The following is a 14517-nucleotide window of genomic DNA, read 5'->3' on the forward strand; positions in this document are numbered from 1 at the left end:
ATCCACTCAATCTAAGGTAGAACGGAGGTGGTTGTCAGGCACACGTTCATAGGTGAGAATGATGATGAGTGTCACGGATCATTACATTCATCAAGTTGAGGAACAAGTGATATCTTAGAACAAGAATAAGCTGAAGTGAATAGAAGAACAATAGTAATTGCATTAATACTCGAGGTACAGCAGAGCTCCACACCTTAATCTATGGTGTGTAGAAACTCCACCATTGAAAATACATAAGTGATAATGGTGATCCTTGGCTTCGGCCCCATAGAGGGAACCAGAAGAACTAAGATGAAAATACAATAGCAAAAGGTCCTATTTATAGAGAACTAGTAGCTTAGGATTTACAAAAATGAGTAAATGACGTAAAAATCCACATCCAGGCCCACTTGGTGTGTTCTTTGGGCTGAGCATTGAAGCTTCTATGTGTAGAGACTTTTCTTGGAGTTAAACGCCAGCTTTTGTGCCAGTTTGGGCGTTTAACTCCCACTTCTGTGCCAGTTCCGGCGTTAAACGCCGGGCAGTCTTGAGCTAATTTGGAACACCGGTTTGGGCCATCAAATATCGGGAAAAGTATAGACAATTATATATTGCTGGAAAGCCCAGGATGTCTACTTTTCAACACAATTGAGAGCGCGCCAATTCGGCTTCTGTAGCCCCAGAAAATTTACTTCGAGTGCAGGGAGGTCAGAATCCAATAGCATCTGCAGTCCTTTTTCAGCCTCTGAATCAGATTTTTGTTCAGGTCCCTCAATTTCTGCCAGAAAATACCTGAAATCACAGAAAAACACACAAACTCATAGTAAAGTCCAGGAAAGTGAATTTTAAATAAAAACTAATAAAAATATAATAAAAACTAACTAAAATATACTAAAAACATACTAAAAACAATGCCAAAAAGCGTATAAATTATCCGCTCATCAACTACCCAGTGCACTTGCTGGTTAGTTGTGCGGAATTGTGAAAAGTGTGATCACAATTTCATGCACCAAGTTTTTGGCACTGTTGCCAGGGATTGTTTGAGTTTGGACAACTAAAGGTTCATCTTGTTGCTTAGATTAGGAATAAATTTTTTTTGTTGGTTTAGAGTTTTCTGTTTGAGTCTAGTTTCATATTTTAAGTTTGGTGTCAATTGCATGTTTTTAGTTTCCTTCATATTCTCGAATTTTTTGTGTCAATGTTTGATCTTCAGTTTTTCTTGTTTTGTGTCTTTCCTTGTTTTTCTTGTGCATTTTCGAATTATTAGTGTCCGAATTTGTTTTCTAAAAAATTTTCAAAATTTTTTCTTGGTGTTCATCTTGATCTTCAAAGTGTTCTTGGTGTTCATCTTGACATTCAAAGTTTTCTTATTTGTTTTCTTTGTTTTGATCTAAAACTGTGTGTTTTTATTGTTTTTCTCTTTCCTCATTAAATTCAAAATAATATCTTTTCCTTTATTTACTCATCATTTTCGAATTCTTAGGTTGACTTAGTCAAAGGTTTTAAAAATTTTGGTAGTTTCTTGTTAGTCAAGTCAAGATTTCAATTTTTAAAATTTTATGTTTTTAAATTTTTTCAAAATAAAATCTTTTTTCAAAATAAATCATTTTCTCTTTTTTTGAATTCCTTGTCCCACTTTCTTAATTTGATTAAAAAATTTTAAGTTTGGTGTTCTCTTGTTAAGAAAATCTCAATCTTTAAAATTTTAAAATCATATCTTTTTCAAATCTGTTCTTTTATTTATTTTCTTACAAGTATTAATTTTCAAATATCTTTTTAGGACATATCTTTTTCAAAACTTTAACCACTTTCTCTCTCTAATTTTCAAAACTTACATTCAACTTTTCATTTATTTAATTTTTTTGTTTTTCTCTTTTGACTTCATTTTTTTTTTAAAAAGAAAAAATTTTTTAAAATACTTATTGTTCATTTACAATCCACATCATCTCCCTTTCTCTATCATAGACCTATGTGAATGAACAGTCCAGAAGGACTCTGGGGTCATAGGCCAACTCCACTACTGCTTCATATGGAAGTAGTATCTGTATACCCCCCATCAGAGCCAACAGTTTTGAGTTAAATCCTCAACTCATTATCATGGTGCATCAAAATTGCCAATATTCCGGTCTTCCATAGGAAGAACCTATTGAGTTTATGGTACAATTCTTACAAATGGTTGACATAGTACGCGATAAGGAAGTGGATCAGGATGCCTACAGATTATTGCTGTTTTCATTTGTTGTAAAAGACCAGGCTAAGAGGTGGTTAAATTACCAACCCAAGGCCAGAATAAGAACATGGAAATAGCTATCAGACAAATTCCTTATCAATATTTCCCCCCAAAAAGGATAACACAGCTAAGGCTGGACATCCAAGGCTTTAAACAAGATGATAATGAATCTCTTTATGATGTCTGGGAGAGGTACATAAAGATGCTAAGGAGATGCCCCTCTGAAATGTTTTCAGAGTGGGTGCAGTTAGACATCTTCTACTATGGGCTTACAACAAAGGCCCAGATGTCTCTAGACCACTCAGCTGGAGGATCTACACACATGAGAAAGACAATTGAAGAGGCTCAAGAGCTCATTGATACAGTTGCTAGAAATCAACATCTGTACTCAAATAGTGAGTCCTCCATGAAAGAAGAGGCTAAAGCAGTATCCACTAAACTTAGTCCTCCAGAACAAGTTGCTGAACTCAACCAGCAATTACTTGCTCTAACAAAATAGTTAGCAGAATTTAAAGAGTTGCTACAAGACACTCAAAATGCTAACAAGAATATGGAAGCACAATTGGATCAGACACGACAACAATTATCTAAACAAATAATAGAAGAGTGCCAAGCTATTCATTTCAGGAGTGGAAAGACATTAAATGCCTCAACTTAAAGCAGCAGGAAGCCAAGAAAGGAACAACTGACAGAGTATGACCAAGCCACTGCCCAAAATCCCTCTGAGGATAGTAAGAGCCTAGAGAGGAATGATTCTGGCGTTCAAATGCCAGAAAAGGGTGCAAAATTGGCGTTAAACGCTCAGTGGATGGCTAGTTCTGGCGTCCAAACTGCAGAAAAGGGTGGAAAATTGGCGTTAAATGCCCATCCAGTCCCCAATCCTAGCGTTCAAACGCCAATAAGGGATTAGGCACCTACAGATGCTGATAACAACCCTCTTAAGTAGGCTTCTCCAACCACCTCTGTACGAAATAAACCTGCATCAACTAAGGTTGAAAAATATAAAGCCAAGATGCCTAATCCTCAAAAACTCCGCCAAGCAAAACAGGATAAATAATTTGCCCGTTTTGCGGACTATCTCAAGACTCTTGAGATAAAGATTCCCTTTGCAGAGCCACTTGAGCAAATACCCTCTTATGCTAAGTTCATGAAAGAGATCTTAAGTTATAAGAAAGATTGGAGAGAAATTGAAAAAGTTTTTCTCACTGAAGGATGCAGTGCAGTCATTTTAAAAAGCTTACCAGACAAGCTTAAAGACCCCGGAAGCTTTATGATACCATGCACATTAGAGGGTGCTTGTACCAAGACAGCTTTATGCGACCTTGGGGCAAGTATCAACCTGATACCTACATCCACTATCAAAAAACATGGTTTAACTGAAGAAGTCAAACCAACCGAATATGTGTCCAACTTGCTGATAGCTCCATTAAAATGCCATCAGGCGTAATTGAGGACATGACTGTCAAGGTTGGGCCATTTGCCTTTCCTACTAACTTTGTAGTGCTGGAAATGGAGGAGCACAAAAGTGCAACTCTCATTCTAGGAAGACCTTTCCTAGCAACTGGACGAACTCTCATTGACGTCCAAAAAGGGGAGGTAACCCTGAGAGTCAATGAGGATGAGTTCAAGTTGAATGCTGTCAAAGCTATGCAGCATCCAAACACATCAAGAGACTACATGAGCATTGATATTATTGACTCCCTAGTGGAGGAGATCAATATGACTAAGAGTTTCGAATCAGAGCTAGATGACATCTTTAAAGATGTTTAGCCTGATTTGGAGGAATAAGAGAAAACAGAAGAACCTCTGATAACTCCTCATGAAGAGGAGAAGCCTCCTAAACCCGAGCTCAAACCACTATTACCATCCCTCAAATATGCATTTCTGGGAGAAGATGACACTTTTCCAGCGATCATAAGCTCTGCTTTAGAGCCACATGAAGAGGAAGCACTAATTCATGTGCTAAGGACCCACAAGACAGCTCTTGGGTGGTCCATAAGTGATCTTAAGGGCATTAGCCCAGCCAGATGCATGCACAAGATCCTATTGGAGGATGATGCCAAGCCAGTGGTTCAACCACAGAGGCAGCTAAATCCAACAATGAAGGAGGTGGTCCAGAAAGAGGTCACTAAATTACTAGAGGCTGGGATTATTTATCCTATTTCTGATAGCCCCTGGGTGAGCCCTGTCCAAGTTGTCCCCAAGAAGGGAGGCATGACAATGGTTCATAATGAAAAGAATAAACTGGTTCATAACAGGGTGGCTTATGTGTATTGACTATAGAAGGCTCAATACAGCGACCAGAAAGGATGATTTTCCTTTGCCATTCATAGATCAGATGCTAGAGAGACTAGATGGTCATCCATACTACTACTTTCTGGATGGCTATTCAGGTTACAACCAGATTGCTGTAGATCCTCAAGACTAAGAGAAAAAAGCATTCACATATCCATTTGGAGAATTTGCTTACAAACGGATGCCATTTGGCCTATGCAATGCACCTGCGACCATTCAGAGATGCATGCTTTCTATGTTCTCTGATATGGTGGAGAAATTTCTGGAAGTCTTCATGGATGACTTCTCAGTATTTGGAGACCCATTCAGCTCCTGTCTTGACCATCTAGCACTTGTTCTGAAAAGGTGCCAAGAGACTAACCCGGTTTTAAACTAGGAGAAATTTCACTTTATGGTGACTGAAGAAATTGTCCTTGGGCACAAAATTTCGAACAAGGGAATAGAGGTGGATCAAGCTAAGGTAGAAGTAACTAAAAAATTACCACCACCTGCCAATGTTAAGGCAATCAGAAGCTTTTTTGGGCATGCAGGACTCTATAGGAGGTTTATAAAGGATTTTTCGAAAATTGCCAAGCCTTTGAGCAATCTGCTAGCTGCTGATACACCATTTGTCTTTGACACAGAGTGTTTCCAAGCCTTTGAGACTCTGAAAGCTAAGCTGGTCACAGCACCAGTCATTTCTGCACCAGACTAGACATTACCATTTGAACTATGTGTGATGCCAGTGACCATGCCATTGGTGCAGTATTAGGACAGAGGCATGACAAGCTTCTTGATGAGCGGATAATTTATACACTTTTTGGCATTGTGTTTAGGTAATTTTTTGTATGATTTAGTTAGTTTTTAGTATATAATTATTAATTTTTATGCAAAAATAATATTTCTAGACTTTACTATGAGTTTGTGTATTTTTTTGTGATTTTAGGTATTTTCTGGCTGAAATTGAGGGACCTCAGCAAAAATCTGATTCAAAGCTAAGGGTGAAAAAAGACTGCCGATGCTGTTGGATTCTGACCTCCCTGCACTCGAAATGGATTTTCTGGAGCTACAGAAACCCAACTGGTGCGTTCTCAATTGTGATGGAAAGTAGACATCTTGGGCTTTTCAGCAATATATAATATTCCATACTTTGTCCGATTTTTGATAACGCAAACTAGCGTTTTAATGCCAACTTTCTACCCTTTTCTGGCGTTAAATGCCAGAACTGGCACCAGAGCTAGCGTTTAACTCCAAGAAAAGCCTATGCACGTGAAAGCTTCAATGCTCAGCCCAAGCACACACCAAGTGGGCCCCGAAAGTGGTTTTCTGCATCATTTACTTATCTTTGTAAACCCTAGGTTACTAGTCATTATAAATAGGACCTTCTACTATTGTATTTTTAATAGGGAGATCTTTAGATCATTTTTGAGACTATCTTTGTATCACTGTTGATCTCTTGATCAGGTTTAGGGGGCTGGCCATTCGGCCATACCTGGACCTTTATCACTTATGTATTTTCAATGGTGGAGTTTCTACACCTCATAGATTAAGGTGTGGAGCTCTGCTGTTCCTCATGAATTAATGCAATTACTACTATTTTCTATTCAATTCAAGCTTATTCTTGTTCTAAGATATTCATTCGCACTTCAACGTGATGAATGTGATGATCAAGTGACACTCATCATCATTCTCACTTATGAACGCGTGCCTGACAACCACTTCCGTTCTACCTGAAAACAAGCTTGAATGTATATCTCTTAGGCTCCTGGTCCAGGACACATGGTTGCCTCTCCTAACAAAAGAGCCTTCCATTCCATGAGATCAGAGTCTTCGTGGTATAAGTGATGAGCGGATAATTTATACGCTTTTTGGCATTGTTTTTAGGTAGTTTTTAGTATGATTTAGTTAGTTTTTAGTATATAATTATTAGTTTTTGATCAAAAATCATATTTCTGGAAATTACTATGAGTTTATGTATTTTTCTATTATTTTAGATATTTTCTCGCTGAAATTGAGGGACCTGAGCAAAAATCTGATTTAGAGGCTGATAAAGGACTGAAGATGCTGTTGGATTCTGACCTCTCTACACTCGAAGTGGATTTTCTGGAGCTACAGAAGCCTAATTGGCGCGCTCTCAATTGCGTTAGAAAGTAGACATCTCGGGCTTTCCATAAATGTATAATAGTTTATAACTTGCCCGAGATTTGATGGCACAAACTGGCGTTCCATGTCAGCATAAAAATTCTGGCGTAAAACGCCCAAACTAGCATAAAAGCTGGAGTTAAACGCCCAAACTGGCACCAGAGCTGGCATTTAACTCCAAGAGAAGCCTATGCACGTGAAAGCTTCAAAGCTCAGCCCAAATACACACCAAGTGGGCCCTGGAAGTGGATTTCTGCACCATTTACTTATTTCTGTAAACCCTAGGTTACTAGTTCTCTATAAATAGGACTTTTTACTATTGGATTTTCATTCTTTTGATCATATTTGATCTTGGGATCAGGTCTTTGAACCCTTTCTATTGTTTCATGTTATTTGTGAGGCATGGCCGAGCGGCCATTCCTAGACCTTGTTCTTATGTATTTTCAACGGTGGAGTTTCTGCACACCATAGATTAAGGTGTAGAGCTCTGCTGTTCCTCATGAATCAATGTAATTACTACTATTTTCTATTCAAATCAAGCTTATTCTTGTTCTAAGATATTCACTCGTACTTCAACCTAGTGGATGTGATGATCCGTGACACTCATCATTATCCTCCCTTATGAACGCGTGCCTGACAACCACCTCCGTTCTATCTGCTAGAGCTTGAGTGTGTATCTCTTGGCCTCCTGGTTCACGATGCATGGTTGCCTCTCCTGACAGCAGACCTTCCATTCCGTGTAATCAGAGTCTTCGTGGTATAAGCTAGAATTACATGGGCATCATTCTTGAGATCCGAAAAGTCTAAACCTTGTCTGTGGTATTCCGAGTAGTATCTGGGATAGGATGACTGTGACGAGCTTCAAACTCGCGAGTGTTAGGCACAGTGACAGTGTGCAAAAGGATCAATGGGTCTTATTCCGATATGATCGAGAACCGACAGATGATTAGACATGCGGAAAACTGTAGAGGACCATTTTCACTGAGAGGATGGATGGAAGCCATTGACAACAGTGATCTACCTACATACAGCTTGCCATGGAAAGGAGTATGAATGATTGGATGAAGGCAATAGGAAAGTAGAGGTTCAGATAGAACAGAGCATCTTCATACGATTATCTAAAATTCCCATCAATGAATTGCATAAGTATTTCTATCATATTTTATGTTCTATTTCGTTCTTTTAATTATCAAAACTCCATAACCACTTGAATCCGCCTGACTGAGATTTACAAGATGACCATAGCTTGCTTCAAGCCGACAATCTCTTGGGATCGACCCTTACTCACGTAAGGTATTACTTGGATGACCCAGTGCACTTGCTGGTAAGCTGCACGAAGTTGCGTATCACGATTTTGTGTACCAAGTTTTTGGCGCTGTTGCCGGGGATTGTTCGAGTTTGGACAACTGACGGTTCATCTTTTTGCTTAGATTAGGTATTTTTTTATTTTATTCTTCAAAATTTTTAAGAACGAATTCTAGAGTTTCAGATGATGCTTTTATCATCACAAGAGCTAGTTGATTCCCATCAATTTGGCTGTTGTATGTAATGTCCTGTTGATGTTTGTTTAGCTCTGTCTAATCTTTTTAGACTGAAGCTTTAGACTAACATTACATGATTCATGGAATTCTTATTAAAAATTTTGAGTTTCTTATTTTCTTTTCAAAATAATTTTCGAAAAAAAATACAAAAAAATTTATAAAATCATAAAATCAAAAATATTTTTGTGTTTCCTGTTTGAGTCTAGTGTTAATTTTTATGTTTGGTGTCAATTGCATGTCTTTATTTTTCTTACATTTTTTTGAAAATATATGCATTGTGTTCTTCATTGATCTTCAAGTTGTTCTTGATGATTTTCTTTGTCTGATCTTTAAATTCTATTGTTTTGTGTCTTTTGTTGTTTTTCATGTGCATTCTCAACTTGTTAGTGTCTCTAGTATGAAAATTTCTAAGTTTGGTGTCTTGCATATCTTTCATTTCTTAAAAATTTTCAAAAATATGTTCTTGATGTTCATCATGATCTTCAAAGTGTTCTTGGTGTTCATATTGACATTCAAGGTGTTCTTGCAAGCATTATCTATTTGATTCTAATTTTTCATGATTAGTTTCATTTTGTTATTTTTCTTTCTCCTCGTTCTAAATTCAAAAAAAAATTTTAAAATTATGTCTTTTCAAGTCAATAATATAAAGAATTGAAGATTCAGAACATACAGCAGAGGAATCACAGAGAAAAAGATGGGCGTTCAAAACGCCCAGTGAAGAAGGAATTTTGGCGTTTAAATGCCAGCCAGGGTACCTAGCTGTGCATTTAACGCCCAAGGGGGTAGCCAAGTGGGCGTTAAACGCCCAGAATAGTATCCATTATGGCGTTTAACGCCAGGATGATACCAAGGAGGAAATTTTGTTTTCAAATCATATCTTTCTCAATTTTTAAAGTTTTAAAAACTAATTTTTCAAAATCTTATCTTTTTCATATCTTCTCATATCAATCATATCTTTTTCAAAATCAAATCTTTTTCATCTTTCTTTTAATATTTTCGAAAATCCTTGCAAACAATTAATATTGTGATTCAAAGAAATTTTTTGTTACTTTCTTGTTAAGAAAGGTTCAATATTTGAATTTTAGAATCATATCTTTTAATTTCTTGTTAGTCAAGTCATCAATTTTAAAAATCAAATCTTTTTCAACCATATCTTTTCAATCATATCTTTTTAAAAATCAAATTTTTTCAATCATATTTCTTTTAATTTGATTTCAAACTATTTTTTTTCTAACTTCTTATCTTTTCAAAATTATTTCCAAATCTTTTTCAACTAATCACTATTTCCTATCTTTTTCAAAACCATCTAACCACTTTTTCAAAAATCTTTTTAATTAACCAATTATATTAATTTTAAAATTTTCAAAAATTCTCTCTCTCATCTCCTTCTATTTAATCACTAACACTCCTCCTCTCTTAATAATTCGAACACTCTCCCCTCTTTATATGTTTGAATTCTTCTTTATCTACCTTATCCTTCTATTTTTCTTTTCCTCTAACACATCAATGAATCTCTATACTGTGACATAGAGGATTCCATACTTTCTTTGTTTTCTTCTGTTTCATATGAATAGGAACAAAGATAAATGCATTCTTGTTGAAGCTGATTCCGAACCTGAAGGGACTCTGAAGAGGAAGCTAAGAGAAGCTAAAGCACAACTCTCCGGAGACGACCTAACAGAAATTTTTGAAAAAGAAGAAGACATGGCAGCTGAAAATAACAACAATGCCAACAATGCAAGGAAGGTGCTTGGTGAGTTTACTGCACCTACTCCCGACTTCTATAGGAGAAGCATCTCTATTTCTGCCATTGGAGCAAACAACTTTGAGCTTAAGCCTCAATTAGTTTCTCTAATGCAATAGAATTGCAAGTTTCATGGACTTCCATTGGAAGATCCTCATCAGTTCTTGGCTGAATTTTTGCAAATCTGTGACACTGTTAAGACCAATGGAGTTGATCCCGAGGTCTACAAACTTATGCATTTCCCTTTTGCTATAAGAGACAGAGCTAGTATATGGTTGAACTCACAACCTAGAGATAGCCTGAACTCTTGGGAAAAGTTAGTCAATGCCTTCTTAGCTAAATTCTTTCAACCTCAAAAGATGAGTAAGCTTAGAGTGGAAGTTCAAACCTTAAAACAGAAGGAAGGTGAATCCTTCTATGAAGCTTGGGAAAGATACAAGCATTTGATCAAAAGGTGTCCCTTTGACATGCTTTCAGAATGGAGCATCATAGGTATCTTCTATGATGGTCTGTCTGAGTTATCCAAGATGTCATTGGACCATTCTGCAGGTGGATCTATTCATCTGAAGAAAACGCCTGCAGAAGCTCAGGAACTCATTGAAATGGTTGCAAATAACCAGTTCATGTACACTTCTGAAAGAAATCCTGTGAACAATGGGACAACTCAGAAGAAGAGAGTTCTTGAGATTGATACTCTGAATGCCATATTGGCTCAGAATAAAATATTGACTCAGGAAGTCAATATGATTTCTCAGAATCTGACTGGATTGCAAGCTGCATCTGGCAATGCTAAAGAAGCCTCCTTTGAAGGAGAAGCTTATGACCCTGAGAATCCTGCAATGAAAGAGGTGAATTACATGGGAGAACCCTATGGAAACACCTATAATTCTTCATGGAGAAATCACCCAAATTTCTCATGGAAGGATCAATAGAAGCCTCAACAAAGCTTCAACAACAATAATGGTGGAAGAAATAGGTTTGGCAATAGCAAGGCTTTTCCATCATCTTCTCAGCAACAGATTGGGAACTCTGAGCAGAATCGCTCTGGCTTATCAACTATAATTTCTGATCTATCTAAGACCACACTAAGTTTTATGAATGAAACAAGATCCTCCATTAGAAAATTGGAGGCACAAGTGGGTCAGCTGAGTAAGAGAGTTACTAAAACTCCTCCTAGCACTCTCCCAAGCAATACAGAAGAAAATCCCAAGAGAGAGTGGAAGGCCATAACCACGACCAACATGGCCGAACCTGTAGAGGAGGGAAAGGCAGTGATTCCCAGTGAGGAAGACCCCATGGGACGTCCACTGACCACTAGAGAGTTCCTCTCTGGGGAACCAAGGGAGTCTAAGGCTCAAAAAGAGACCATATAGATTCTACTGAATCTACTTCTGCCATTCATGAGCTCTGATGAGTATTCTTCCTCTGAAGAGGATGAATATGTTACTAAAGAGCAAGTTGCTAAGTACCTTGGAGAAATCATGAAGCTGAATGCCAAATTATTTGGTAATGAGACTTGGGAGGATGAACCTCCATTGCTCATTAATGAACTAAACACCTTGGCTCAACTAAAGATACCTCAAAAGAAACCAGACCCTGGAAGGTTCTTAATACCTTGCACCATTGGCACCATGACCTTTGAGAAGGCTCTGTGTGACCTGGGGTCAAGTGTAAACCTCATGCCACTCTCTGTAATGGAGAAACTAGGGATTTTTGAGGTACAAGCTGCAAGAATCTCATTGAAGATGGCAGACAATTCAAGGAAATAGGCATATGGACTTATAGAGGATGTCTTAGTGAAGGTTGAAAGCCTTTACATCCCTGTTGACTTCATAATCCTGGACACTGGGAAGAATAAGGATGAATTCATCATCCTTGGCAGACCTTTTCTAGCCCCGACAAAAGCTGTGATTGGTGTTGACAGAGGAGATTTAGTCCTTCAAGTGAATGAGGACTACCTTGTGTTCAAGGCTCAAGGATCTCCTTCTGTACACATGGAGAAGAAGCATGAAATGCTTCTCTCGATATAGAGTCAACCAAAGCCCCCACATTCAAACTCTAAGTTTGGTGTTGGGAGGCTCCAACCATGCTCTGAATAGCTGTGAAGCTCCATGAGAGCTCACTGTCAAGCTATTGACATTAAAGAAGTGCTTATTGGAAGACAACCAAATTTTTATTTATCTATGTTAAATTTCCATTGTTATTTTATGTTTTCTTTAGGTTGATGATCATGTGAAGTCATAAAAACTACAAAAATCAAAGCAAATTCAAAAACAGCATTAAAAATAGCACACCCTGGAGGAGGAGCTTACTGGCGTGTAAACTCCAGTAAGGGTAGCAGAATGGGCGTTAAACGCCCAGTCTGGCACCATTCTGGGCATTTAATGCTAGATAAGGGCACCAGACTGGCGTTTAACGCCAGAAAAGAGCACCAAGTTGGTGTTCAACACCAGAAGGCGTTAAACGCCAGAAATGGGCAGCAACCTGGCATTTAACGCCGGTATTGGCACTAGGAGGGCGTTTACACGCCAAAATGGTTCAGGAATGAGAAATCCTTGACACCTCAGGATCTGTGGACCCTACAGGATCCCCACCTACCTCAACTCACTCTCTTTCCTCTTCACACCTCCCCATACCACCCTTCCCCAAATACCCCTCACTATTCACCTCCATCTCTCTTCCCTATCACCTCTTCACCACTCACATCTACCCACTCTTACCCAAACACCCCACCTACCCCACCATTCAAAATTCAAAAACTTTCACTCCCAAACCCAACCCTCACACAAGAACCAACTCCTTCTCTCACCCTATAAATACCCCTCCTTACTCCTTCATTTTCATACATCATACACACTTCCTTCGCCCCTTGGCCGAACCACTCACACCTCTCCATCTCCTCCACTTCTTTTTCTTCTCCGTCCTTCTTTCTTCTTTTACTCGAGGACGAGCAAATCTTTTAAGTTTGGTGCGGAAAAACACAAACCCAAAGAATTGGCTCACAATGGTTCGGGGAGATATGTGTGGAAGGAGCTCACACCAAACTTAAAAGGTTTGCTCATCCTCGAGCAAAGGAAGAAAGAAGGACGGAGAAGAAGAAGAAATGGAGGAGAAGGAGAGTGAAGAATGGTTCGGCCAAGAGGGTAACGAAGTGTTTATGATGTGTAAAAATGAGGGAGGGATGAGGGGTTTATATAGAAGTGGAGAGAGGGGGTGCTGTGTGTGTGGGTTGGATTTGGGAGGGAAAGCTTTTAAATTTTGAATGGTGGGGTAGGTGGGGTATTTGGGGAAGAGTGGATAGAGGTGATTGGTGACGGTTATTGGGGAAGAGAAATGGAGGTGATTGGTGAGGGGTATGTGGGGAAGGGTGTTATTGGAATGTGTGAAGAAGAGAGAGAGTGAATTGACGTAGGTGGGGATCCTATGGGTCCACATATCCTGAGGTGTCAAGGATTTCTCATCCCTGCACCATTCAGGCGTGTAAACGCCCTCTGAGTGCTAATCCTGGCATTAAACACCAGGTTGCTGCCCATTCCTGGCGTTAAACGCCAGTTTTTCTTCTCTTTCTGGCATTTAACGCCAGCTTAGTGTCCTTTTCTGGCGTTAAACACCAGTCTGGTGCCCTTTTCTGGCGTTAATTGCCCAGAATCATGCCAGACTAGGTGTTTAACGCCCATTATGATACCCTTACTGGTGTTTAAACGCCAGTAAGATCCTCCTCCAAGGTGTGTGATGACTTACATCATCTATCCATTTTCTTGCATAAAAAGGACCATAAAAGAGGCATAATCTCATTTGATCATTGCAATTCATGCCTTAATTGATGAATATCATAGTACATTACTTTGAAATGAGTTTGTGCTGGATTTTAGGTGGAGAAGACATCAACAATGGGAAAGAAAACAACAAAACAAGTGGGGCGTGTGAAGCAGGCGTGCCACTTGGAACAAACGCCACAAAAATTTATTTGCGTGGCACGCCAGAAGCTGGGCGTGGCACGCTGGTACAACATTCCAGAGAGCAAAAATGAAGACCATCAAAGGGGCGTGGCACGCCAGAAGCAGGGCGTGGCACGCCAATTCGTTACTAAAAGAACCATCACTATGGCGTGCCACTTTGTGTCGAAGGCGTGGCACGCCAGTCCCAGAGTTCACTTGGGCATGCCACTTGAGGACCAAGGCGTGGCACGCCAAGCTTATGAGACCCACAATTGAATGGACGTGCCACTTGAGTAACAAGGCGTGGCACGCCAGTGAACAAGGAGATAATGCAAAAGCTGGGCGTGCCACTTGGTATCGAAGGCGGGGCATGACAGCTCAAGAAGTCCAACTAAGGCGTGCCACTTGAGTGATGCGGCGTGCCACGCCAGTACCTAAGGAGGCCAAATAAAGTTGGGTTATTTTGATGAGAGAACTTTTGCGTGGTCTAGAAATTTGCGGATAAATCCTCGTTGCAAGTATAGTTTCTAAACCTTCAAAAGTCCTTTCATACAAACGTTTTGGTTGTCACAAGTAACAAACCCCCTTGAAATTGATAACCGAGTATTCAAACCTCGGGTCGTCTTCTCAAGGAATTGCAGGGAGGTATGTTCTTATTATTGGTTATGA

General features: G+C 39.1%; 1 non-coding gene across 1 annotated transcript; it reads right to left on the reverse strand.

The window, feature by feature from the left end:
• Positions 1-10275: 10275 nt before the first annotated feature.
• LOC127740186 (small nucleolar RNA R71) lies at positions 10276-10383 on the reverse strand. The gene has a single exon (XR_008000867.1). It is a non-coding gene; the product is annotated as a small nucleolar RNA R71 (small nucleolar RNA).
• Between the last annotated feature and the right edge of the window lie 4134 nt (positions 10384-14517).

The sequence above is a fragment of the Arachis duranensis genome, chromosome 6 (genome assembly GCF_000817695.3).
Source record: "Arachis duranensis cultivar V14167 chromosome 6, aradu.V14167.gnm2.J7QH, whole genome shotgun sequence".
In the NCBI taxonomy this organism is placed as follows: domain Eukaryota; kingdom Viridiplantae; phylum Streptophyta; class Magnoliopsida; order Fabales; family Fabaceae; genus Arachis; species Arachis duranensis.